We start from the raw sequence: 25,860 nt of genomic DNA, 5'->3' as shown, positions 1-25,860 counted from the left end.
CAAAGGATAAGAGATCTAAAGTCAGAGTGGTTTTGAGATATCCAGGCCAAAACATTTTCTTCTGGTGTGTCAGTGTGGGTACATCCCAGCTGAGTTTGAAAATTCTCCTTTTTAGTCCCATCCACCTTGAACATCTTTCTTGTTGGAGAAACATTCCTAAGTAAACAAGACAATCCTGTATAAACCAGCATAATTGATAATTCTGGCAATTCACACATATCTGCTGTTACCCATATATATGAACACTTTTTCTTCTCTTTCCTTATTAATCTTTTATCGTAAAGTTATGCTCTAACTTTCTATTGAGACATTTCTTACAATTGATCTATCAATCTGTAATCATCATAATCATTATTGCAGTTATTAACTGTGGCATCTCTTGTTACTGTTCTTGGTTTCAAATATTAACTTTCAACTGCTACAGTTCTCATTATTGTTAACTTTGGAGTGAATTTTAGTGTGCACACTCTTCCAGTTTAGAGAAGGGAAGCATTTCTGTCTGCGAGGCCCAAGGCTTAGAACATTGTAGACTCTGAGTAGACACCAGAGCACAGAAGACATGGAAGCTTTTATGGTAGTTACTGGGCTGGAGTAGGATAATGTATCTTGCATTAAGTAATTCGCCAGCATCTTTAGTTGTCGTTAGGTTCAAAGGAACAATGAAAAGTAAAATAAGCCCGTCATCACCTCCTGCAGCTGAAAATCATCATTCACTCATTATTGGTTATTTTGAGTGTACATGTGAACATTTTGAACATATAAAAATCTGTCTTTATATTAGGATGGGGTTATATATGAGGTCCAGATGATCTCTTTGAAGCTTCAGTTGTGGATTGTTCAGTAAGCAAGAACTGTTCCTTCTGAAGTTTGCGTATAACACAATTTCGCTAGGGAAGCTCATAAAAGGAGTGATATGTAAAACTCCTAACTCCTTACTTCATAAAACTGACTGCTTCATAGCTCTGTGTCCTAACAAAATTTTACCAACAAAATTTCCTTGTATGTCATACAAGATGACCATACCTTATTGCATTTTATTTTATTTTATTTTATTTTATTTTATTTTATTTTATTTTATTTTTTTTTACTATTTTAGTTTATTTTTATTTTTTGAGAGAGAGAGGGAGCACCAGTGGAGGAAGGGCAGAGGGAGAGGAAGGGAGAGAATCTTAAGCAGGTTTCATGCTCAGCACAGAGCCTGCTGCAGGGCTCAATCTCATAACCCTGAGATAATGACCTGAGCCAAAATCAGTCAGATGTCCAACCAACTGAGCCACCCAGGTCCCCCGACCATACTTTATTTTAAATCAGATGTTTACAGAGCATTTCTAATATGTTTTTTAAAGCATATGGAAAAATGTCTAGCATCTTTTAAACTTATTTTAAGATTTTTTTTTTTTTGGTAAATACCTAGAGGGGTGGAATTGGATTTAATTAATTAAGATCTGACTCTGAGATCATAGAACATTAAAGTTGAAGTGACCTTCAAAAATATGTTGAAGCAAGTCTTTCCCTCAGTGTAAGAATCTGCTTTCATGCCTTTTTTCTTTAATGCCTATTTTGATGGGGTATGGACTACCTATAATGTAGCCCATGACATTGTGGACCAAGTCCCTACTCTTTGTTTTAATTAGTGAGAGACCTATTTCCTTTTAACATCCTCCCATTGGTCTTAGATATTCAGAGTTATATGGGCAGGCTTATAGAGAATAGGAAAATCATATTGATAGTGATTTTCAGTGTGGACACTGATTTTTTTTCCTTGAATCTTTTTTGTCTTTACACCACAAGGACTTCAGGTGCAGATCCTGCCAAAGAAGTGAGCCTGTAACTCTTGTCCCTCTAATTAGTTAACTTTCAAACTAAATTAGGTCTGAATTAGCAATCTGCAATACACACATTAAGATTATTATCTGGTGAGGGGTGCCTGGGTGGCTCAGTTTGTTGGGCATCTGACTTTGGCTCAGGCCATGATCTCGCAGTTGGTGGGTTTGAGCCCCGTGTAGGGCTCTGTGCTGACAGCTGGGAGCCTGGAGCCTGCTTCAAAAAAATTCTGTGTCTCCTCCTCTGTATGCCCCTCCCATGCTCATGCTCTGTCTTGCTGTGTCTCTCAATAGTGAATAAACATTAAAAAAAAAAAAGATTATTGTCCGATGAATACTATCAATTTTACCGCTGTCCCTGAATTATTAGTCTCCTATTTGTTTACATTACAAATTCAGTAGGGGTAATTACGTAATAAGAAAGTGATACTGTCACTTTAAATAAACTGCTCAGCAACTAAAACATCAGGACTGTAATTAAAAGCATCACTCACAGCTTTCATTTTAATACATAAAGGAGAAGGTCATGATTAGATTTTAATGAACTTGCTTTTGTTTTTAACTATATTATTATTTTTTAATCTGGATGTGATGATTTCAAAACAGCACTAAATGTTACTAAGCACCCTTAATTTCATACATTAAGGATGTAGTAAATTTAACTATCTTTGCCTCTGACACCATGCTTTCAGTTTCTAATCTGTTCCTTAGATACAAGCACAATTCATCCAGTACCTAGAATAGAGCAATTCTCCAAGGTAGTTTAGGTAAAGTCCCAGGCCCATAAACTGCCTTATTCCCAGTTGACCAATGGCAAAAAGTGTAATGTCACACACTAAGCCCTGAAGCAAATGCCCCCTTGTCTACCCCAGCCCTTAGTCTAAAATAAACCCCTTGGTTGGAATGGCCTGAGGATAATTTAAGGAGTGTTTGGAGGCTTATACCCTAGGCTGAGTGTCTGAATTGCTGAGTTACTTTCTTTGAGCCTCAGTTGCCTCCTATGTAAAATGGAAAACATATCATCTACCTGTACATTTGTTGTGAGAGGTGTCTCAGATTAAGGATCTGAGCCTGTTAAGTATAAGGCATTATGCTGATGTTGACTAAGATTACTCTCTACTTGTGTAATCCAAAGTGTCTGAAACTATACCTGAAGTCCAAAAACAGTCTTTCCATTGTTCTGCTCCGTGCTTGAAATTTGCACTACAAAAATTATTCCTTAGAAATAAGCTACTCTTTCTCAATGTGCCATATGTAAATCAGTATAGGTGCTTTTTAGCGTATGAAGACTCTTGGACCTTACCCCCACTGGCCTACAGAATTAGCATATTCAGGCTGGAACTCTGGAATCTGCATTATAACAAGCTCTGTTGGTGACTTTTAGGCATAAAACTCTCCAAAAATGCCCTGAAACCTCTGTTAAGTATAAGGACTTTGAAAGGGTAATATGGGTCAGCATTATTAGCCATAAATATTTTTAATATGAATTAATATATTGGAATATTTAAGGTTACAGAGAGTAGGAGAAGGGCCAGGCAAAATAAAAAAGAAAAAGTGGGGGCTGAGTGGCTCAGTGGCTCAGCCGGTTAAGCGTCTGACTCTTGATCTTGATCTTGATTTCAGCTCAGGTCATGATCTCATGGTTCCTGATTGAGCCCCTGAGTTGGGCTCTGCACTGTTATTACAGGGTCTGCTTCACATTTTCTTTCTCCCTCCCTCTGCCCTCCCCCTTTCACACTACCTCTCTCCTAAAAATAAACACTTAAAAAAAAAAAAAGAAAAGAAAAAGTGGTGGTGATGGAGGATGGGCATTGGTAGAGCAAGGCTGAGAGTTACTGAAGATCCTTGAGTAGCTTGTGTGTAGAGGGCCAGCGTGGGGTGTTGAAGCCAAGCAGCATTAAGGAGTTTTAAAGAGGAACCCTCTCTATTTAGAAAAGAGTATAAAAGCAAGAATGAGTATGAGAGTGAGAGCAAGAGCAAGTAAGCTGGAAAGAAAATATGAACTTGAGTGTTTGACAGCACTGGGGTGGATACATGGCAGAACAAAGCCCACTACATTTATTCTAGCTACTTGAAACCCTTAAGATTCCTTTATGGTTTAATGGAAGCCTATGTCCGCAGTCCTAAATTTCACCCTCTAAACTATATTTTCTCTTCATGTTATGGCAAAGGGGGAAAGAAGGGAAATTCATATGATCAGATTTTAAACATTCCATTAATGGGTATTACCTGAGAGTTAGATTTATGATCCTCAAATAACTGATTTATGGTGCCCTGGAGGTGCCAAGCAAATAACCTAGGGGCCTTAAAGCATTTAAGAATAGGCATAATCTTTTATTTTTGAGAAAAGAAAAATGGTAATTCATTTTAGACTCCAAATTAATGTGCCTATGTCCTATCCACACCATGCTCAGCCATATTTTGTGTCATTATTTATGCCTCTTTTAACTGAAACTTATAGAGCTCTGAAGTGTTAGACTCTTGCAGGTGAATCTCTAGGGCAACCTTTAATATTTTCAGGGCCCAGGGCAACAATACAAATGATTTCCTGCTCACTCTATATCTAAATATTTAAAAGTTGTAAATCAGGGTAACAAACTATTAAATAAGGTAAGCTTCATCCTCCTACATTAACCAATTAATATTATAATGACTTGGAAAGCCAGGTTCTGGGCTCCTCAGAATTTGGTGCAGCATATGGTAGCAGAGATAGCCAGTCAACATCCTGTACCTCCTCCCTCCAGCCCTATATCCATCCATGTGAGTGGATACTTCAGCCTGCATGGTCAAGCTCGCTTTTCAGCCTCTACAGACAGCAGACTCTGGAAGCTGGGTCAAGGCCATTTGAACAGAGAACTCTGGTGTCCTAGATGCTTGGAGTCAGGACCAAGGGTAGGCTCATATTTTTGGTCCTAGGGACTCTCTAAAGCATGGGTGCCAGAGCATGCGTGCCTTTGCCTGAGTATAAGGAAGGTACTGGGAGTCTTGTAAAAGCATGGAGTCATAAAACTGGAAGGGAACTTGGAGGTCATTTGATCCAAGGCCTTCATTTTGCAAACAAAGCAGCCGAGATGCAGAGGGGTTATGTGACAAGTCCAGGTCATACCCCTAGCTAATGGCAGAACTAAGACTAAAGCTCACATCTTCTTTCATCCATTCATCTCTATCCAACCTTTTTACACAGGGTGAAATCCCCAAGTAGGTGTAATTTCTATTGCTTCTTCAGTTTTAAAATGACATTCAGGCCATCTTTTAAATAACCATCTTCCCCCAGATAACTAGTGACTGGGGCTGTTAACTTCGACATTGCAGTGACCAGGAAGGAGGAGGGTAGGGAGATGGGGTCCCCCTTGAGCAAAAGCTGTTATGAACAACAGAGTTGAGGAAAAGGCTGAATGAGCCAAAAACTGATCCTTTTACCAAAATAAGTCTGAGGACTACCCTCCCACCATGTGGGATCACAATATGACACATTATTCGTGGCACACCAGTCTTTTCTTCCATTATTCTCTGTGTAAAAAGAAATTCCTATGACATCTTTTGGTATGGATAGCAGTTACTTATATAAAATACATTTTCACTCTTTTCACTTGATTCTCCAACCTCCAAAGCTAACCAAATGTATTATTATTATTTTTGTGAGGAAATTAACTATGAGTTTGTTTTTTACTGAATACTCAAAGAAAAGTATATTTTAGTAGCAGAATTCTTACCAGTAACATTTTGTGTGTGTGTGAGAGAGAGAGAGAGAGTGCATGAACAGGGGAGAGATAGAGAGAGGGAGAGAGAGGGTCCCAAGCAAGCTCTGCACTGTCAGTGTAGAGCCCAACACAGGGCTCTAACTCATGAACCATGACATCATGACCTGAGCTGAAGTCAAGAGGCGGACACTTAACCAAATGAACCATGTGGGCACCCCCGGGAACCCACATTTGATTTCCAGACTACCATAATCTAAATCTAGCTAATACTAGCTAGTTTCATGACTTTGGGTTAGTCACAGTTTCCCACTAGAAGAGTGAGGGAGTTGGGATGGATATCTGAGAGATTAAGAAAGTGAATTCTGGGGTGCTTGGGTGGCATAAGGGCTGAAATTAGGTGGTCTATAAAACCACACAACCTAGTATTTAGCTTCTAAAAGAAATGCTATAGGGACACCTGGGTGGCTCAGTTGGTTAACTGTCCAACTTCGGCTCAGGTCATGATCACAATTCCTAAGTTCAAGCCCCACATCGGGCTCTCTGCTGTCAGAACAGAGTGGATCCTCTGTCCCCCTCTGTCTCTGCTCCTCCCCTCCCCTGCTTGCTCTCTCTTTCTTTCTCTCTCAAAAATAAAAAAATAAAAAAGAAAAAGAAAAAATTAAAAAGAAAAAAATTCTCTTTCTCTATCTCTCCCTCCCATGCTTGCACACAGTCATTCTCTCTCTCTCTAAAATAAAAAAAAAAAAAAAATCTTTAAAAAAAATGAAAAATAGAGTGGGTTCTGAAATCCACTTTTATCTTTGTGACCTTAGGCATGACACTTAACCTCTCTGAAACTCACTTTCTCATCTGCAAAATAGAGCTAATAATAGTACCTATCTTATATCTTATAGTAGAGTTGTTATGGATTAAATGAGTTGTACAAGGAAAGTGCTTAGAAGAATGCCTAGGATTCAATGAAGTTTGCTGTTATTATTGGCTGGGTTTTAGACCCTATTTTTGAGTGTATACCTAGAAAACACACATGTAAATGCTACAGACATTACAAACTACATATGTCCAAAATCAGCCTTAGCATCTTTTTTCCAAAACCTGATTCTCCTCTTGTGTTTTTACTATTGACACTGACACTACAATTCACTCTGTTTTGCTAAGCCAGCAATGTGGGGATCTTTTTTTTTTTAAGAGGGAATGTGAGTGGAGAGGGGCAGAGAGAAAGAAGAAGAGAGAGAATCCCAAGCAGACTTCATGCTCAGTATGGAGCCTGACAAGGGGCTCATTCCCACAAACCTGAGATCATGACCTGAGCCAAAATCAAGAGTCAGGCTCTCAGTTGACTGATTCAAGTCATCCCTGATTCTGGGTATCATCTTTCTTTTAAAAATTTTTTTAAAAATGTTTATTTATTTTGAGAGAGAGAGATAGAGACAGAGACAAAGAGAGAGGGAGACACAGAATCCGAAGCGGGTTCCAGGTTCTGAGCTGTCAGCACAGAGCCCAACATGGGGTTCAAACTCATGGAGTGTGAGATTGTGACTAACGTACTGAGCCACCAAGGTGCCCCAATTCTTTCCCAAAGGGAAAACTCTTCTTTCCCGTGTCCCTTAAGTCTAATCGGTCAGTAAGTATTGTGGACTGAGGTTTTCAAAGAATTCAAAGCAAATCAAGGTTTAGATTTAAGTATTTTTAATTCTTTCCCCTCTTCTTTCATTGCCACTGTCCTATGTGAAGTCTGTTTCTTACAGAAACCTTGTAACTTGTCTCCCTGCCTCCATTTTTGCCATATCAAAACCATCATAGTGACTTTGACATGATCTTTCTGAAACATACCTTAGATAACATCACTCCTCTAGTTAAAGGTGATTATAAGGATAAAGTCTTGCCTTAGCTGAGCACAAAAGGAGGTCACGGTCTGACCACAGTCTCATTTCTCACCACATGCTCTGGCACCTTATGTTTCTGACATACACAAGAACTTGCTTACTCTTTTTTTTAATTTTTTTAAATGTTTATTTATTATTGAGAAACAGAGACCGAGCATGAGCAAGGGAGGGGCAGAGAGAAGGGGAGACACAGAATCTGAAGCAGGTTTCAGGCTCTGAGCTGTCAGCACAGAGCCTTATGTGGGGCTCAGAGTCACAAACTACGACATCATGACCTGAGCCGAAGTCAGATGCTTAACCAACTGAGCCACTCAGGTGCCCCAGGAACTTGCTTACTCTTGAACTTACTCTCACATTTGAACATGGTCTTCCCTGAGTTTAACATACACTTCCCATCCCACAGCTCTATCTCCACTTTCCCTCACAAGTACATGTAACTGGAAGACCAGTCCTTCCTTAAAACTCAGTTCAAGTGTGGAGCCTTCTTTCGCATGGGCAGATCTGGGTTCTGCCTCTTTGTGTTTCCTTGCTCCAGAGTTATGTACTTTACCATATATATTCATATTTTCCTAAGGGCAGGCAAATAAACAATTGGTCAACTTATTTTTGACCTAATTGTCTGGTCTAAATTAGACGAAATCATGGGGCCTGAATTACTCAGCTGATTTTGGATTTGTTTGTCTCTTACAGATACATTTATGAAACTCAAGTCCAGCTATCACTTAACCAACACTTCAAAGTCCATGAACTCTTTACTTTTAGCTTTATGTCATATCCTGGGTACTCACCTCTTACAGACTCTTGTGTGCTGACCAACATTTTGACAAATGCACGATGAGGGGATTTCTCTGTATATCAGAGAATCCTAGAATAGATCTCAGGGCATTTGCAAATACTCCTTGCTGCTGATGGGGGCAAAATCCTTAGCAGTTGGCAAAATTCTGCATGGTGGTGGCACGGCAGTGTGGGGAAGGGGCTGGTTTGGTAGCGCAAGTTGTTCATTCAATAGTACTTGAAAATAGACTATCCTCTCTCTTTCAGGATGTTTGAATAATTCCTTTTGCTGAAGTGTGAACTGGAAGTTAAGATTTTGTTTTCTCCTCTTTCAGACTGAACAGTCTTCATGACAAAGCCTCAGCAGTTTTTCCGTGATACTAATACAGAATTTGGGTAGATGACACACAACACTATGTTATCACATCTGTCAAACTTCATTTTTAAATTTTCTTTTAATTTTAATTTTATTTTTTAAATTTATATCCAAATTAGTTAGCATATAGTGCAACAATGATTTCAGGAGTAGATTCCTTACTGCCCCTTACCATTTAGCCCATCCCCCCTCCCACAACCTCTCCAGTAACCCTCTGTTTGTTCTCCATATTTAAATCTCTTATGTTTTGTCCCCCTCCCTGTTTTTATATTATTTTTGCTTCCCTTCCCTTATCTTCATCTGTTCTGTGTCTTAAAGTCCTGATATGAGTGAAGTCACATTGTATTTGTCTTTCTCCGACTAATTTCACTTAGCATAATACCCTATAGTACCATCCACATAGTTGCAAATGGCAAGATTTCATTCTTTTTGATTACTGAGTAATACTCCATTATATATATATACCACATCTTCTTTATCCATTCATCCATCAATGGACATTTGGGCTCTTTCCATACTTTGGCTATCGTTGAGAACGCTGCTATCAACATTGGGGTGCATGCGTCCCTTCCAAACAGGGCACCTGCATCCCTTGGATAAATACCTAGTAGTGCAATTGCTGGGTTGTAGGGTAGTTCTATTTTTAACATTTTGAGGAACCTCTATACTGTTTTCCAGGGTGGCTGCACCAGTTTGCATTCCCACCAGCAGTGCAAAAGAAATCCTCTTTCTCTGCATCCTCGCCAACATCTGTTGTTGCCTGACTTGTTAATGTTAGCCATTCCGACAGGTGTGAGGTGATACCTCATTGAGGTTTTGATTTGTATTTCCCTGATGATGAGTGATGTTGAGCATTTTTTCATGTGTCTGTTGGCCATCTGGATGTCTTCTTGAGACAAGTGTCTATTCACGTCTTTTGCCCATTTCTTCACTGGATTATTTGTTTTTTGGGTGTTGAGTTGGATAAGTTCTTTATAGATTTTGTATACTAACCCTTTATCTGATTTGTCGTTTGCAAATATCTTCTCCCATTCTGTGGGTTGCCTTTTAGTTTTGCTGATTGTTTCCTTCGCTGTGCAGAAACTTTTTATTTTGATGAGGTTCCAGTAGTTCATTTTTGCTTTGCCTCTGGATGAGGTCCCAATAGTTAATTTCTCCTTGCCTCAAGAGACGTGTTGAGTAAGAAATTGCTGTGGCTAAGATAAAGAGGTTTTTGCCTGCTTTCTCCTTGAGGATTTTGATGGCTTCCTGTCTTACATTGACATCTTTCATCCATTTTGAGTTTATTTTTGTTTATGGTGTAAGAAAGTGGTCCAGGTTCATTTTTCTGCATGTCGCTGTCCAGTCTTACCAGCACCACTTGCTGAAGAGACTGTCTTTATTCCATTGGATATTCTTTCCTGCTTTGTCAAAGATTAGCTGGCCATATGTTTGTGGGTCTATTTCCGGGTTCTCTATTCTGTTCCATTGATCTGAGTGTCTGTTCTTGTGCCAGTACCATACTGTCTTGATGATTACAGCTTTGTAGTATAGCTTGAAGTCTGGGATTGTGATGCCTCCTGCTTTGTTTTTTTTTTTTTTTTTTTTTTTTTTTTTTTTTTTTTTAAGATTACTTTGGCTATTTGGGGTCTTCTCTGGTTCCATACAAATTTTAGGATTATTTGTTCTAGCTCTGTGAAGAATGCTGGTGTTATTTTGATAGGGATTGTGTTGAATATGTAGATTGCTTTGGGTAGTATCGACATTTTAACATTATTTATTCTTCTTATCCAGGAGCATGGAATCTTTTCCCATTTTTTTGTGTATTCTTACATTTTTTTCATAAGCTTTCTATAGTTTTCAGTGTATAGATTTTTCACCTCTTTGGTTAGATTTATTCCTAGGTATTTTATGGGTTTTGGTGCAATTGTAAATGGGATCAATTCCTTGATTTCTCTTTCTGTTGCTTCATTGTTGGTGTGTAGGAATGCAAACGATTTCTGTATGTTGATTTTATATCCTGCAACTTTGCTGAAATCATGAATCAGTTCTAGCAGTTTTTTGGTGAAATCTTCTGGGTTTTCCATATAGAGTATCGTGTCATCTGCAAAGAGTGAAAGTTTGAGCTCCTCCTGGCTGATTTGGATGTCTTTTATTTCTTTGTGTTGCCTGATTGCAGAGGCTAAGACTTCCAATACTATGTTGAATAACAGTGGTGAGAATGGACATCCCTGTCTTGTTCCTGACGTTAGGGGGGATGCTTTCAGTTTTTCCCCAGTGAGGATGATATCATTGTTGCATCTTTCATATATGGCTTTTATGATATCAAGGTATGATCCTCTATCCCTATTTTCTTGAGGGTTTTTTATCAAGAAAGAATGTATTTTGTCAAATGCTTTCTCTGCATCTGTTGAGAGGATCGTGTGGTTCTTGTGCTCTCTTTTATTGATGTGATCTATCACATTAACTGTTTTGTGGATATTGAACCAGCCCTGCATCCCAGGTATAAATCCCACTTGGTCATGCTGAATAACTTTTTAAATGTATTGTTGGATCCAGTTGGCTAATATCTTGTTGAGGATTTTTGCATTCATGTTCATCAGGGAAATTGGTCTATAGTTCTCCCTTTTAGTGGGGTCTCTGGTTTTGGAATCAAGGTAATGCTGGCTTCATAGAAAGAGTTTGGAAATTTTCCTTCTATTTCTATTTTTTGGAACAGCTTCAAGAGAATAGGTGTTAACTCTTCCTTAAATGTTTAGTAGAATTCCCCTAGAAAGCCATCTGGCCCTGGACTCTTGCTATTTGGAAAGCCATCTGGCCCTAGACTCTTGTTTTTGATTGCTAATAGATTTCTTTACAGGTTATGGGTCTGTTAAAATTTTCTATTTCTTCCTGTTTCAGTTTTGGTAGCATATATGTGTCTAGGAATTTGTCCCTTTCTTCCAGATTGCCCATTTTATTGGCATATGATTGCTCATAATATTCTTTTATTATTGTTTGTATTTCTGCTGTGTTGGTTGTGGTCTCTCCTCTTTCATTCTTGATTTTATTTATTTTGGTCATTTCGTTTTTCTTGTTGATCAAACTGGCTAGTGGTTTATCAATTTTGTTAATTCTTTCAAAGAACCAGCTTCTGATTTCATTGATCTGTTCTCCTGTTTTGTTTTGTTTTGGTTTGGTTTCAGTAGCTTTAATTTCTGCTCTAATCTTTATTATTTCCTGTCTTCTGATGGTTTTGGGTTTTATTTGCTGTTCTTTTTACAACTCTTTAAGGCATAAGGTTTGGTTGTGTATCTGAGATCTTTCTTCCTTCTTTAGGAAGGCCTGGATTGGTATATACTTTCCTCTTATGACTGCCTTTCCTGCATTCCAGAGGTTTTGGGTTGTGGTGTTATCATTTTCATTGGCTTCCATGAACTTTTTAATTTTCTCTTTAACTTCTTGGTTAGCCCATTCATTATTTAGTAGGATGTTCTTTAGTCTCCAAGTATTTGTTACCTTTCCAAATTTTTTTCTTGTGGTTGATTTCGAATTTCATAGCGTTGTGGTCTGAAAATATGCACTGTGTGATCTCGATCTTTTTGTACTTGTTGAGGGCTTATTTGTGTCCCAATATGTGGTGTATTCTGGAGAACGTTCCATGTGCACTGGAGAAGAATGTATATTCCGCTGCTTTAGGATGAAATGTTCTTAATATATCTGTTAAGTCTATCTGGTCCAGTGTGTCATTCAAATCCATTGTTTTCTTGTTGATATTTTGATTAGATAATCTGTCCATTGGTGTGAGTGGGGTGTTGAAGTCTCCTACTATTATGGTATTACTATCAATGAGTTTCTTTTTGTTTGTGATTAATTGATTTATATATTTGGGTGCTCTCACATTTGGTGCATAAATTTTTATAATTGTTAGGTCTTCTTGGTGGATAGACCCCTTAATTATGATATAATGCCCTTCTTCATCTCTTGATACAGTCTTTATTTTAAAGTCTAGATTGTCTGATATAAGTATGGCTACTCTGGCTTTCTTTTGATGACCATTAGCATGATAGATGGTTCTCCATCCCCTTACTTTCAATCTGAAGGTGTCTTTAGGTCTAAAGTGGGTCTTTTGTAAACAGCATATAGATGGATCTTGTTTTCTTATCCATTCTTTTACCCTATGTCTTTTGATTGGAGCATTTGGTCCATTGATGTTTAGAGTGAGTACTGAAAGATATGATTTTATTGCTATTATGTTGCTTATAGAGTTGGGAGTTTCTGGTGGTGTTCTCTGGTCCTTTCTAGTCTTTGTTGCTTTTGGTGTTTATTTATTTATTTGTTGTTGTTGTTGTTGTTGTTGTTGTTGTTGTTATCTTTTCTCCCCTCAGAGAGTCCCCCTTAAAATTTCTTGTGGGGATGGTTTAGTGGTCACAAACTCCTTTAATTTTTGTTTGTCTGGGAAACTTTTTATCTCTCCTGTTTTGAATGGCAGCCTTGCTGGGTAAAGAATTCTTGGCTGCATATTTTTCTGATTCAGCACATTAAATATATCCTGCCACTCCTTTCTCGCCTGCCAAGTTTCTGTGGATAGGTCTACTGCAAACCTGATCTGTCTTCTGTTGTAGGTTAAGGATTTTTTTTCACTTGCTGCTTTCATAATTCTCTCCTTGCCTATTCTGTGAATTTGACTATGATATGTCTTGTTGATGGTCCATTTTTTGTTGAATCTAATGGGAGTCCTCTGTGCTTCCTGAATTTTGATGTCTGTGTCTTTCCCCAGGTTAGGAAAGTTTTCTGCTATGATTTGCTCACCTAACCCTTCTACCCCTATTTCTCTCTTCCTTTTTTGGGACCCCTATGATTCTGATGTTGTTCCTTTTTTAATGAGTCACAGGTTTGTTTAATTCTTAAATCGTGCTCTGTTGCCTTAATCTCCCTCTTTTTTTCCTGCTTCATTACTCTCCATAAGTTTGTCCTCTATATCACTGATTCTCTGTTAATCCTCATCCATCCTTGCCGCTGTGGCCTCCATTCAAGATTTCAGCTAGTTATAGCATTTTTTATTTCATCCTGACTAGCTTTTACTTCTTTTATATTTGCAGAAAGGGATTCTAATCTATTTGACTCCAGCTAGTATTCTTATTACTGTGATTCTAAATCCTGGTTCAGACATCTTGCTTGTATCTGTGTTGTTCAAGTTCCTGGCTGTTGTTTCTTCCTGCTCTTTCTTTTGGGGTGAATCCCTTCGTTTTGTCATTTTGAAGGGAGAGAAGGAATTAATGAGGTAAAAAAATTTAAACTCAAACAATAAATTAAAATAAAAAATATTAAAATTAAAAAAATAAACACACACACACACACACACACACACACACACACAAATCGAATAAATGATGCCAGATCCTAGGTGTGTTTTGGTCTGGGTGTTGAAAGGGGCTTGATAGATTAAAGAAAAAAGGGAAAAAAAGAAGAAAAAAAAAAAGGGAATCATTTGAAAATTTTAAAAAATGAATAAACTGAAGTAGACTAAAATGAAATGATGGAAGTAAAATAGAATTTGAAAAAAATTACACAAAACTAAAAAATGTAGTAGAAAAAAATTAAAGAAAAATATTTAAAAAATTTTTAAACATTTATTTATTTTTGGGACAGAGAGAGACAGAGCATGAACGGGGGAGGGTCAGAGAGAGGAGGAGACACAGAATCTGAAACAGGCTCCAGGCTCTGAGCTGTCAGCACAGAGTCCGACGCAGGGCTCGATCTCACAGACCGCGAGATCATGACCTGAGCTGAAGTCAGCTGCTTAACCGACTGAGCCACTCAGGTGCCCCAAGGAAAAATATTTTTAATAAAAATTGAAAATAAAAATTGGGAATGCAAATTGGTGCAGCCACTCTGGAAAACAGTATGGAGGTTCCTCAAAAAATTAAAAATAGAACTACCCTACAACCCAGCAATTGCACTGTTAGGTATTTATCCAAGGGATACAGGTGTGCTGTTTCGAAGGGGCACATGCACCCCCATGTTTATAGCAGCACTATCAACAATAGCCAAAGTATGGAAAGAGCCCAAATGTCCATCGATGGCTGAATGGATAAAGAAGACGTGGTATATATATACAATGGAGTATTGCTCGGTAATCAAAACAAATGCAATCTTGCCATTTGCAACTACGTGGATGGAACTATAGGGTATTGTGCTAAGTGAAATTAGTCAGTCAGAGAAAGACAAATATCATGTGACTTCACTCATATCAGGACTTTAGGAGACAAAACAGATGAACATAAACGAAGGGAAACAAAAATAAAAACAGGGAGGGGGACAAAACATAAGAGACTCTTAAATATGGAGAACAAACAGAGGGTTACTGGAGAGGTTGTGGGAGGGGGGGGATGGGCTAAATGGTAAGAGGCATTAAGGAATCTACTCCTGAAATCATTGTTGCACTATATGCTAACTAATTTGGATGTAAATTTAAAAAAATAATAAAAAAATTGAAAATAAAAATGAATTTTTTCTTTCTGTATTCAAGAAAAAGAAGAGAAATGAAAAAGAAAAAAAAAGAAAAAAACAGAAAAGAAAGAAAATTGAATAGATGGATTGGTGAACACACTGAAATACTACTGAAATTACTTTGTGTTCCCCTACAAGTCAAACTATGAAGCACTTTATATTTCATAAACTAAGCAGGCAGAGAGACTTGTGTTCCTGAAAAGTGAGGTTGACCCAGTTGGGCAGGGCTTAGCGTAACGGCTATATTCTCCACTAGATGGCACTGCTTAGTTTCCTGGGGTGGATTGTTGTGGCACTTGTAGGTGTGTATGCACATGTGTGGGAGCAGTGAAAATGGCATCACCCAGCTACCCAGTCTCTAGTATTGGAACTTTGCTGTCCCCAATCAATAATTTCTCACCTGTCCTTTGTGTTCGGCTTCCGTCTGTTCCCCACTTTTACACAGTCCGTGACCAAGCTCCAGGCAGCACCTCCCTCCTAAATTTTGTCCCAGATGCGACTGTTTTTACCAACCCCTTACTTCTGAGGGACTGTGGCTTTAACCTGTTCTGCCCATCTGCAGGAGGGTCTCATCGAGCAATGGCCAGGTGCCGGCTGCATCCAGAAATGATTGTGGGACTGTGCTGCTTCTGATGCCCAGAAACTGCGGCCAGGTGCCAGCCTGCCCTAGAAAAAGTTCGTGAGATAGTGTAGCAGCAGCGTTTCAGACACTATGGCAAATCATAACACACATCTGGCACCAGGCTTCACCCTTAACAACCTTGTTCCAGCACCAGCGAATGCGGTTGTTCTCCTGGGTCACTGAGGCCTTGCCTTTGGGGACCCACACAGGCTCTAGCAGGTGTCCTTCCAGCAGGGGAACCGCCTCTCCCCGTGTGGCCTGAAGAACTCTGTACTCCACTCTGCTCCTGGGGATTCACCCCACCAGAGCACTGCCAGGTATTGTGCTGCAGTGTTTCAGACTCTACGCTTCCCCTGTTTATAGTCTTAATGGAATTTAAACCTTCTCCTTTCTCCTTTCTCCCTTTTTAGTTCAGTCCCTGTGGCTGTTTCCACTTTTCCACTTTCTCTCCAGCTGCTTTGGGGGAGGGTGCTTTTCCCATATTCCCCCCGCCCCTCCATCCTCTCTCCATATGCAAAAGTGGCTCCTTGCCCTCTGCGGCTTCTCTCTCTCCCAGTTCACCTCAGGTACTGTGTACCTGCTGAATTCTGTGGTTCAGGTTGTGCAGATTGTTGTGTTAATCCTCAGATCAGTTTTCTAGGTGTGCAGGATGGTTTAGTGTTGGTCTGGCTGAATTTCATGGACACGAGACACACAGAAAACTATCATGCTGTTCCACCATTTTGGCTCCTCCACCGTCAAATTTCTTTTATATTTTCTTTCTTGTATAAACATTGCACCAGTGTGTGACTTAATCTGCTTCTGGAGTTATCATTCCTACAAACCATGAAGAAAAAGCTGTTGTTGTCCTTTTTTGTGTATGGTGTGAGGAATGAACTGAAGTTCATATTTTTTTGCTTTTGGATATCAAACTCTTCTAACCACCATTTTGTTGAAAAGACAGTCTTTTCTTCATTGTGTTACCTTCTCATCTTTGTCAGAAATCAGTTCACTGTATATGTGGTGGCTTAATTCTAAACTCTTTATTCTGTTCCATTGATCTACTAGTCTATCATTATGACAGTACCACACTCAGTTATTCGCTTTATAGTAAATTTGAAATCAGGAGTATAGGGGCGCCTGGGTGGCTCAGTCGGTTAAGTGTCTGACTGTGACTCAGGTCATGATCTCACAGTTTGTGTGTTCAAGCCCTGCATTAGGCTCCGTGCTGACAGCTCAGAGCCTGGAGCCCGTTCTGTGTCTCCTTCTCTCTCTGCCCCTCCCCTGCTCGTGCTCTGTCTCAAAAATGAATAAATGTTAAAAAAACTTTTTTTTTTTTGGAATCAGGTAGTGTAAGTTGCCCAAATCTGTTCTTCTTTTTCAAAATCAAACACAGTTTTTAAACTGCTCTTCCTTGCCCCTCTCCTTTAAATTAGTCTTCTTGGGTCCATCTGCTGTGTGTATATTTAAAGCATGGTTCTCAAAGTTTGGTATTTGGGACTTGTTAGAAATGCAAATGATCAGGCCCTAACCCAGATGTTTTGAGCCAGAAAATGAGTTTAACATACACAGTCATTCTTTAAAACTCAGCTCTCTTTCCTCTGGGCATGTGTGTCTTTGTGTCCCCTTTTTATAAAGATACCCATCATTTTGGATTAAGACCCACCCTAATGACCTGTTTTAACTTCATTATCTACCAACTTCTATTTCCAAAGAAAGTCCCATTCACAGGTACTGAGAGGTTAGAACTTCATTATCAGGGGGATGCAGTTCAACCCCTAACAGTGATAATAGGGAGAACTAAGGCTTAATAACAACTGTTCTAGAAGGAATCTTTGCATGTGAAGTTGCAAGTTTTATCAGTTCCACTTGTTACAAAATGTAACAGTTACCTTTGGGAAAGGTGAAGTGATCACTTTGCCTTATTTTAATAAAAGAAACAATAGTCCAAAAGAGAAAACAAGATTATTACTTGTATAGCAAATATGAGGAGGGATGAACAGGAATTTGACCAACAATTTCCTAGAACAACATCTAACATACTTCTTGACATATAGCATGTACTCAGTAAATGAAAGGAAGTGTTCAGAGTTGATGTGGAGATGAACATTCATTCATCGATACTAACAGCAATGGCTGCATTTGATAAGTTCTTCCTGTGTGTTTGGCACTATGCTAAGTACTTCATATGTATCTCAGTGATCCTTAACACCAACTTGGTACTATAACATCTCTCTCTCTCCCTCTCTCTTTCTCTCTTTTTGACAGGCGGGTGGGGCAAGAGGAAGAGGGAGAGAAAGAATCTTAGGCAAGCTCCAACCTGGCACAGAGCCTGACCTCACAACCATGAGATCATGACCTGAGCCAAAATCAAGAGTTGGATTAACTGAATGAACCACCTTGGCACCCCTGCAGCATCTTCTTTTTACAGATGAGGCTTAGAGAGATGAAATATGAAGTGACTTGCTCAATGTCATGACCAGAAAGTGGCAAAGAAAGGATTTCAGTCCATTCAAATTAGTTTGAAAACTCACTACAAAAAAAAAAAAATCTTTTTTTTTGAAGTATAATATGTGTACAAAAAAGTGTACATATTATAAATGGAGAGAAAGCCCATGTTTTTAACTACTGCGGTATTTTTATCTCTCTTTGTAACTCATTTTCACAAAACTTTTATTGAGCACCTATTATATAATAGTTTAATGATTAGATCACCTTTGTTGTTCAGTAAAACTGGTGCTTAGGATGGCAGATCTCCTGTCTATCTTCTGATCACAGAAGTCCCCAAATTTCAGACTAAAGAGTTTCATATTCATCCTTGGGCAAATTGGTGTCATTAAAGGTTTTAAAGCAAGGTAGAGACATAATTAAATTGAAGTTTAAGGCACATGCTTTGGGCAGGATTGGGATAATAATAAGTCCACTGTTTCTAAAATCTACCATACTGAGATGGTGATCCTGTATAGAAAAGGAGTCACTTTTAAGTCTTGTTAAGAATCACCTTTGTCCTGATTGAAGGGAAATAGTCTGCTACACTATAAACTTCGTGAAAGTAGAGGCTCTGTATATTGGAAAATGGTCACTGAAAGGTGCCTAAGATTGTTTTAATCCTCTGTGAGCACATTAAATACTCCCGTGAAAGACTCTGGGCAGAACTGTGCAAGACTATGTTTCTCCATTGTTGTAATATTGCACTTCATGCTGGGCTTTCAGAGAAGCAAGTGAGGAACAGATGCCTGCTTGTTTCTCCCTTATATCTAGAAAGTATGCAGTAAGAGACTTACTGCCTCATCATTGCTCAGAAAAATGCAAGTCAAATCCCATGATTTGCTTCTTTGACCTTTTTGCTGTGCTCCCTGCAGAAGAAATGAGCTTAGTGTGTTGTCTGACTTACCACTGCTACCATCGAGCTATCTATCAGACAAGCAGTGGTTCTGACAGTTTTCTGACTTTTTTTTTTGGCCTCCCACAGGTGATTCTCAGTACTGGCTTATGTGTGTTCCATGGAAGGGCTGTCTCAGAAATGGGGAAAAAAATGTCCATCCATATTTTAGAAGGAAATTCATAGAAAAATATAGGACGATGGCTCTTAATCAGGAGACTCATGTTAGAAATTAAGAAACAGGATTAAACCCAACCATGAATTTTGATCCTCATGTATGATATGGAGTGGTAGAGTTGAAAGAACATGGACTGAGAATCAGGAAACCTAGGTTCTTTTTTGATTGTGTCTTGAACTTATTTCCTAAACCCTCAATTTCCTTCCATACAAAGGAGCTGAAAGACTGTCCCTGTACAGATATGTCTGAGGAAATGGACCCAAGAAAAGTGCCCCAGGAAGCTCATGCTGGAAAACCAAAATGTTTCCAAAGACATTGAAGGAAGAACCTATAATAGGTCTTAAAGAGTTATTTAGACTTGATAGCTTTTCTTAAGTCTTTAGCGAATCTTAATAAACACCACTTTTTCTTTACTTTTTTCTTCTCATTTCCTTTCTTTTTTCCTTCATTTCATTTTTTCTTTCTGACAATTAGAATCTGCATAAAAATAAATACTACAAAAAAAAAAAGAAGATTGAGATTGCTTTTTGGTATGAAGAAAACAAGGAGAGGGAATTGGTGGTTTGAATGTTTTTGTCTTCTGTTCAGTGAGCTAAATGTAATGACAGAAATCCTGCCATTCTACTGGGAAAAAGATGGTGGCTACATTTCCTTGGTGTAGGGAGAGGCAGTGAATTTTTCTAGGTTGCTGCTTAGTTCAATATCCAGTGACTCTATAGAAGACATTTATAAGTTTTTGATCCATCTGGGCATTCTTCTCCCTTTGGCTGGCCCACTTGGGCTAAATAATAACAATTTTTAGAATGCTAGCTGTGGGCTCTAAAATAATGAGTTTGTGGCTTTGTGAAAAATTCTACATTTTTCAGTTTTCTTCCACTACCTTTCAAAACTGTTATTTAGATCTTCATTGTAACTTACCACATTCTGCCTTGTATTTTTATGGTTACTTATATAAACATATAGACCAGTATAATCTCCTTGAAGGCAAAAACTGTGTTTTTGGCTTTTGGTAATTGTGAAGGATGCTTAGTGAGATGCCTTGGCACAGGGAAGATGTTCCTTGAATTGAACTCAATTGGGTTGAATTCCCCTGGGTTGTCTAGCAATTAGGGCACTAGCTTAAATGAAATCAATGCTTTCCTGTAATCTGTTCAACTTGCCTACTTCAGGTATTGGGCAGGACTACCAGACCCAGACAGTGCAGATGCAGAATACAATATGTGACACATGACTTAAGCATGGAAATATTATTCTTAGGTCTCAGTGCACAGAAAGATGAATAGTTTTCAGCCTGGAGACAAAATGGAAATAAATGGTCAATTCCAGAGTCTAGATCTGTTGTAACAGAAGCAACTACTAATAGATGCCTCTCTGGGTCACTTGTGCAGAAGGAACTTAAAATTCTGATGGCTTCATCCTGGAAAGGGGAACAAATAGATAAATGTATGGAGATAAGCAGCGTGATAAGGGGCACAGAACATAAATCTTCCTGATAACTAGAGGGGCAATGACCGGGCAGAGAAAGTTCATAGGCCAATTATTGCAGGATGTTCTAGAAGTCAACACTTGCCCTTCACTTCATGCTTTGCCAACGATACAAGTGATTCTGAGAAAGTGACCCTGAGGGTAAAATATTATGACATAAAACAGAACTATTGATTTAAAAATATTTTGAGGACAGAGAAAATTACTTCTTCCTGCATGACAGGTACATAGGATGATGACCAGAGTGTTGATAAATACTCCATCATAATCTCACAAGTAATAAATACCCATTTGGAAAGCAGTCTCAACTGACTGCTATGAGCTACTACTATCTGGAGTTGAGGGAAAAGTAAAGAAAGGCGCCTTCCATTAAGTGAAACCAACTCCAAGAACATGATAAGGATACCCAAGGAGTTGGTCTAGTGGTGAGCTAGAGAAGGGAGTATATGGCATTGGAGAGGTCTGTGATGCTAAACAACCAATTATTGTTCTACGAATTATCCCTGTGAGGAGACCAAACACCAGGCAAATAAATGGGTGGACACACCTGAGAGCAAGGGGATTACTGATTACTTTCATAGCTAGTAGAATGAAATGTAAGAATTTGGTCTCCAGACTCTGGAGGATGCTTTAGGTACTCAAAGATTCAGGTAAACTGTGTCCAAGGCTTCTTTCTGGATCAACTTTGAAAAACATAATAGGCCCCAAACATATTTTCATCATGGTATGTATTTGCAGGTGAAGATACATGCATTTTATAACCAGTAGCATTGATCACTCAAGTTTGCACTTAACTAACTGGGAACTAGGAAAAACTCATTTATTAATTTATTTAGGAAATGTATTCAGCATCTACTCTATGCTGGATACTGTCCATGCACTGAAGATGGAGTAGAAAACAAAACCTGCCTTTGTCTAGCCTCTTCTAGTAAATACAGTATAACCTAGATTAAGTAATAATTGGTGCTATGAGGTTAAATTATGGTAGGGGATAGAGAGAGGGTGTGCAAATGTTGATAAGAGGTGGAGAGAATTTGTATTCTGGCTTCTAAAAGCTATGTAGTCTTGCATAAGTCTCTTCCCCTCTCTGGGCCTAGAGTTCTTCATTTGTTAAATGAGAGGGTCAGGCCAGATTAAACTACCTATGACTTTTTTCTTCCATTCTTCAAGAACCCTTATGTCAGGTGTGCTGACATTATGCTGGTAAGAATGCAATGGCACTTTGCCATTTTACATTTCACAAGCTGAGTTGCTCTTATCCTCTGGTGTACAAGTTTTCCCTCTTACTTGCAGATAAAAAACAAAATCCCCAGTCAGACTGTTGGGCCCAGCTTGGGTCATGTGTCACACCTGGACTACTTCCTGTATTCAGGAGAACAGGATACAATGATTAGTCTGGTGCTCAACTGTAAAGAGTGTATGTGGAAGGGAAACATAGGGGGAGACTCTGTGATGGGCAAACTGATTTTTGTTGTGATATTCCTAAAAGAAAAGGCTAAATGATTCTGAGCAGACCAACCCTGCAAATGTCCCTTGCATCAGAGTTTCTATCTGCAAGAGACAGAGGCTGAATCTAGCTGGATAAGCATGAGTTTGTTAAATGAATGTTGTGGAACACAGATTTTTTGTGAAGTCTGGAGACAAGGTTTGAAGCTATCCCCCAAATCCAGACATTAAATTGTTCTGAAGATGCCACCACCAGTAAACCTTGGATGTCACAGTTTGTACAGCTGTTATTTCTTCAGCATGAACATGGCCTTTCTATAACTTAGTGATGCCAGGAGGGAAGAAGTGGTCTCTTCATCTCTTCCCTTTGCTTCAAAAGCTCCTTAGTCAGTGTCTAGCATGGAAAGGTCACATGGAAGGACTTTCTCCCTCTGTCTATGAGCCCTAACAGAGTGCCTTATGCAGCCTAGATGTCAGCTTCCCGAGAAGTAAGGAAAAAGCCAGAGTTTCCATCACAAAAGCATGCTTCATGTCAGGAGCTACAGAAAGAAAGTTGAGGTCTCAACAAGGTGATAGGTGTCTAATGTTTTCCTAGACAAATTCTGTCACCCCTTTGAATGAATGTCATCTGTGTTCTTTTCAAATGGCCTTTTTGAAGTTTGCTAACATAAAACTGAAAGGTCCATCTGCTGAGTGTCATAGGTCTTTCACCTACTTGGGTTCACAATGACTTTCCTTCCCTGCTGACCACAAGGCAATTTTCATAGAGGGTCTTACTTATTAAGTTGCACTCATGTATAAAAGAAAGAAGTAATTTTGATGTGCGCTGGAAAGGGATGTGGTGGTTGCCTAGCTATTGGCAGATGAGCAACTTTGTCTTTGCTTTCTACAATGAAGTTCTTAGAAATTTCCTATTTTAAAATTCTGAGTCTCTGGGCCTGTTTTCCATAGCAGAGAGCACATAGTAGGCAATGAACAAATATTTTTTTGAGTAGATGAATGAGGCAGTGTGAAATCCTGGAAAAAGCCCAAGTTTGGGGGATCTATAGAGTCAAAGGTTGAATTTTATTTCATTTACTCCATAGTTGTGTGGCCTTCAACAACGAACTTAATGGCAATTAACCTCATTTATTCATTAAAAAATGGAGATAGTCCCTACCTTGCAGGTATGTGGCAAGATCAAATGAGGTAGTGTATATAAAATGGCTGGCACATAGTAGGTGCTCAATACATGTTCTCTATTTTATTATTTATGTTAGAATGGTAATTCATTAAGTGTTAAATGAATGAAATAAGAAATGGATGGATGTCATGAGAAATTCCACTGATGAGTGGAGAGCTTCCTAGTGGTTTCTTGGTGGGGTGAGTATCACAGGGATTAGGATTATTTTATGTGATGGCTTGTGAAGGAGAATAGAAACATTTAAAGTCAAGCCCAGAATCTGCTCTCATGGCTTCACATGCTGTCAATTGTCTCTAGAATATCCTTGCCCTACCTAATACCTCCATATCTTCTATAGCATCCTATTTCAGGAGTCATCTTTTCCTTAAAGAAACCTTTTTTGACTCCTCAGATAAGGCTGGGCACTGTGCCATTGCATGTTTACTCCTGAGTAGCATTTGTCATCATGCTTAAGTAGACTTGGATCACTAGCAATCAGTGCACTACCGGATTCTTTGAAGTTGAAGGAAGGAATGGATGGATTGTTACTCAAATTACACAATTGGATCTGAGACTCTGAGCAAGTCTAATCTAGGCTCAGATTTCCTTGGTAATAAAATGAGGATGAAACTCTGACCTCAATGCCTCCCACCAGCATTGTGAAGATCATCTGGGACTGTAGAGATAACCTAGCAGGGCCTTACTTTTCAATACTCAGAAGAGCAAGTTTTGGTTAAGAACAGGTTTTTGCTTGACTAATGCAATACAACTACTTTTTATTGTGTTAGGTGGAGATTGCAAGATAACAGGATTTTAAGTAACTCTGGTGAAAATGTAAATTGGAGAAACTGGGGCAGTTGTCCAGGAGAGAGACTAGGGGTTTGGAGAGAATTCTAGAAATATTCCTTCTATCAATGAATCCATCAGTAACAGTTATATTACTCAACAGTGCTTTTGGAGTTGAGTTTCCAAGGTTTTGTTTGAGGGGTGGGGTGGGATACAGTAGAGTATAGAGAGTGGGCAGGATCCCTAATTGTTCTTACTGCCTTCAGCATGGCCATGGGCCACATGAAGCATGGTCCATCAGGGTGTAGGCAGTTTGATTTAAAGATGTAAAAGTGGTTTGTGCTGAAACCAGTCTGCGAGGTGGGTTATGAAGTGGATCCATATACTGTTACTTCTGTTTTAGAAACTGGATTACCCTTCTAGACCATCTGATAAATGGCCAAATGTCTTCTTGGATCAATCCTTTTCTTCCTTCCCCATTTCTCATTGCTTTGTCCCAGGCTAACTTATAAATGAGTCTAAGTTTATTTTAAGCATTCAGATTCTTCTAGTTCTGTTTTCTTCATACTGCCCTCTGTACCAGTTTAGTACTTAAGTATTATTCTAATCTTTACTCACTTTTGTGGCCCAAGGTTAATCTCAGGATTAATCTATCAGCTATATAGATATTTGTTTGAAATTAGATAATAAATGCTTATATTTTAATCATGCTAATCCCTGAAACAGGGAACAAAAGGCATTATTTCCCATTAGCAGGGTTTCAGAAACCACCTAGTAAGTAGAGGATCATTTTCAATCTTGACGACATATGAGAGAAATAGGTAGTTACCATGCTTACATGGGAAGGTCATTTATGGTTGGAGTAGTCTAATTCTATTCCCTTTAACAGGGCATAGAGGACTGGTATCACTGTTGAGATAATTATCAGAACAATTCTACTGACTTGTTCATCAGTGGAATACACTACATTCTTTTGTTTTTAAACTTATAAATCAGCAAACTAAGTCTCCAAAGGCTAAATGTTAAATGTCTAAGACATCCAAATGAAATCCACTATTATAAATATGAACCTGTTGAAGTGATGAGTTTCTCATAGGCAGAACAGATAAATAAATTGTTCAGACACAGCACCACTTGAAACAAGTAAAACTTTATTGGCTGTATCTACCCCTACTCTGCTTTACCTCTTGGCACCAAATAGGATTGAAAATTCATAGTTAAGGGGGGAACCCCATATATGGGAAATACCCAAAATTCCTTACCCCAAATTTCAGTACTAGTGAATTTTGAAAATGATAATATTTGGCCATGGATTTCAGTGGTGCCAGGTGGGTGGTTACTTTCTGTTTGGGGATTATCCATAGTACAAACAAACCTTTGGGAAGACAGATATTTTAGCTCCATCTGGAGAAGAAGTTCCTAATAAAGTGGTCCAAAGAAGGAATGTGTCACTTCAAGAAGTCATTAGTTTCCTATTATAATAGTTATTTCATCAGTAATTGTTCATTGAATTGTGTGAGGATGCAGTAGAGGGGTTTCAAGCATTGAATAAGACTGGGGTATATGTACTGGCATTATGTTTTATGCTGAGCTAGGGTTTTAAGGTCAGCAGTTACAAACACCCTTGAAAATCTGTCATGAAGGTACTATCATGGAAAGCCACAAACTCTGTCAATAGGTTAAATGCTCCTGCTTTGTCTTCTAGCCTTGGAGATGACTGCTGTTTCTTTAGTTGGACACTGATTTAGGTAATTTATGAGTGCCATAGCAAGAAAGTGATATAGTGTCTTCA

This window comes from Panthera pardus, unplaced genomic scaffold, assembly GCF_024362965.1.
Source record: "Panthera pardus isolate Hobbes unplaced genomic scaffold, ASM2436296v1 HiC_scaffold_8, whole genome shotgun sequence".
In the NCBI taxonomy this organism is placed as follows: Eukaryota; Metazoa; Chordata; class Mammalia; order Carnivora; family Felidae; genus Panthera; species Panthera pardus.
This window is presented reverse-complemented; position numbering follows the sequence as displayed.